The sequence below is a fragment of the Brassica rapa genome, chromosome A05 (genome assembly GCF_000309985.2).
Source record: "Brassica rapa cultivar Chiifu-401-42 chromosome A05, CAAS_Brap_v3.01, whole genome shotgun sequence".
NCBI classification, from domain to species: Eukaryota; Viridiplantae; Streptophyta; class Magnoliopsida; order Brassicales; family Brassicaceae; genus Brassica; species Brassica rapa.
The window spans coordinates 10593680-10596795 of record NC_024799.2 but is presented as its reverse complement, the minus strand read 5'-3'; the positions used below and the strand labels follow the sequence as shown (position 1 = coordinate 10596795).

Here is a 3116-nt window from a genome sequence, read left to right as displayed (position 1 = left end):
ACTAAACATCATTCATATCTATAAATATGTTCTTTTAAATTGTTTACTACTTAAACTGCATTGAACCAGATAATACTAATAGATCAAATTATTATGTATTACAATATATATGGTTAAAATGATCTATTATATATTAGAATAGTATATGATTATAGTGTGTGATATACACACGCCCGCTCACCGTAAAAGACTGTGATGTCTATTTATGTGGCATAATAACACATTTTCCAAAGTATAGTTATATTTTTCATTTTTTCTCTGCTATGGTTATACAGCAAATTGTCCATTTCAAAAAACGTACGTATAAAAAAAATGAAAAAAATGGTATTTGTAAGTCTATAACAAACATTTTTGGTACCAAGTATGCTTCCCGGACTTCAGCATCACTCATGTACCAAGGGCGCGCAATCAGACTTCAGATTTCTTAGCTAAAACTGCGAGATCCTTCCATAGGGAGTTACTTTTTATTGGTTGTTCTATTCCGGTCTGGTTACCCAGACCACTTCTAACTTGAGTAATAGAATAGTCTTTTCGACGTCATAAGAAAAAAAAAAAAAAACAAACAAACATTTTCGGTAGTATAAAGAGATAATGTTTTTATATTTATTGAGCTTACAAAAGCATAGCAATTACGTACTAGACCCTTAAAACAAAAAGAAAAAGAAAAAGAAAAAGCAATTACGTACATGCAACACATACAAAAGAATTACAAAGAATAATGGAGATTATAAATCCTCATCAAAAAAATTTGATGTCTCTTCTATATATCAACTATCGATTTCTTAGGATATATATGCATGAATGAAATCAATTAAATTTATCAATCATAGGAAACTAAAAAAAAGAGAAGAGTATATGCTTGAGTGAAGCGTTTGATTTGGAGTTAGTTAAAGTTCCGCCAACGCCTAAACATCTTCATCGTTAGCCTCTAACTCCACCAACCTCTCAACGATAACATCCGACGCAATTGTAACAACCTCCGATAAATTCCTATAATGTGCCAAAAAGAAGAAGAATAAAATGTGAGTTTAATCAGAAGTTTTTATATAACATTCGTTTATATAAAAATGTTTTTTTTTTTTAACAGGAGGTTCAAAGGTGACCCGTAATCCGCACGTGGTTTTCGTTTGCCCAAAGGCCCGTAATCCGCACGTGGTTTCCGATTGCCAACCATCTAATCCCCCTGGCCCGGAACCAGCCGGCACTAATACCCATTACCCAAGGACCCGGCACCAACGCCACGATAACTTTAAATTTGGGGAGGGCGTAAAGCATTCCGTGGCCACAGGGGTATTCGAACCCGGGTCCGTATTGGTATGTTAACTACCTCAAGACCACTAGTCCACCACCTGTGGTTTATAAAAATGTTAATCTCAAAAATTACCCTTTACAGGAATCGAACGTAAGCCCAACGGTATCTTTAGCTTCTTGAAGAGCCCATCTAAACCGTTGTATTTCATTATCAGAACATGTCACCTTTTCGATCATAACATCGAGTTGTGAAGGGTTGATGTCGAAAAATATCGGTATGATCCTTTTCTTGGACTCCATTATAAGAGCAAGCTCGTGCAAACAGAAATAAGAATCGCAATAGTTTGGAGAAAACACGGTTACGGCGACTTTAGAAGTGAGAATGGCGCGGTTTATATGATCAAAAAGCTTATCTCCAGGCTTCATATTCTTGATATCCAAGAATGGACGTAAGTTACGGGCATTGAGATTGTCGTAAAGCAACGTTGCGATGTTTCTCTTTGTGTCGGATCCTCTGTGTTGATGAACACATCATTCAAAGCTTTTGGTTTGGTTGATGATGAAGAAGGGAGAAGATCGAGGAATGATGTGTTGTTTAGTTGAATGGACGATTTGGATTTCTTCATGAAGTCAAAAACCCTAGAGATCATGATTTTCTTATGTGTGATGAAATAAGACAAGATCGTTGGGATGATGAATAGGAGTTTTGTAGTGTGTGTTGGTAGATGTAGTTATGTATTTATATATATGAGGTTGGAAGTATAACTGTCGTGATATAATGGGCTTAAATACGAGAAGACAAGAAGAGAAGTGGTGGATTTTGAACAGCACAAGAGGAATGTTTACTAGACGTTGTCCGCGTCAGGAAATTGTTTTGACTAGTATACTATAAAGTATAAACTAGCTTAAACATGCGCAATTGCGTACGGGATGAATGTTATATATAAAACTATTTTTTATATATTATTATTTATTTGTATTTATTTACGTATTATGTATATAATTAAATTAGAGTAAAAACATAAATCAAAACAATACATCTTGTTTATTTACGATATTTTTTTGGTAAATAAATCAAAACAATCATTTTATTTATTTTATATGGTATATAACTAAATTTAAATGACATGAACATAGATATACAGTATATTTTAATATAAATATTTATTATTGAGAATTCATACTCATATGATAAACATAAAATTTTTAAAGTGCGATTTTTAATGCAAAATTCAAAATTAAAATATTAAGGTTTCAATACTTAATCAATACAAATTTAAAAATTATCATATTTAAGTATTATTCTATGTTATATAATTTAAAATTAAACTATATTATTATATAATATGAATGTCTAGTAAATGAAACTTCATATTCATACAATTTATGATCATTTGTATCTTATCATTACCAAAAAAAGTTAAACCATTGATCACAAAATTTTAGTGTGAAACATTTAACGTTTTAATAATTTATAGTCGTTTTAAAAATTCAAAATATAACATAATTTATTTTAATTTTTTATTATATGGTTAATATAGTTGTTTAATATCTTTTAATAATATTAAATTAAACAAAAAAACTAAGATACAAAAATTATTATCAAATATTTATTATTCATAATCATTAATTGTCATATATACATTATCATATTAAACAATTCCGTAGCTTTTATTTAAGGAAAGTGTGAAGAATATTATTTTGTACACTATTTATCAATTTAATAGTTAATTTAATAAAAAAATATAATATAAATTAAGATGGACCAAACTATTTCTTAAAAATTCTGAATTTCATTCTCATGGTGACACGTGGCTACAAAATAAAGTTATAATGTTTTTTAATTAATATATAAGAGATCAGTT

At 29.9% G+C, this 3116-nt stretch overlaps 1 pseudogene; it reads right to left on the bottom strand.

Moving 5' to 3' along the window:
- Nucleotides 1-249: 249 nt before the first annotated feature.
- Nucleotides 250-2615, bottom strand: LOC117125739 (annotated as a pseudogene).
- Nucleotides 2616-3116: the final 501 nt, after the last annotated feature.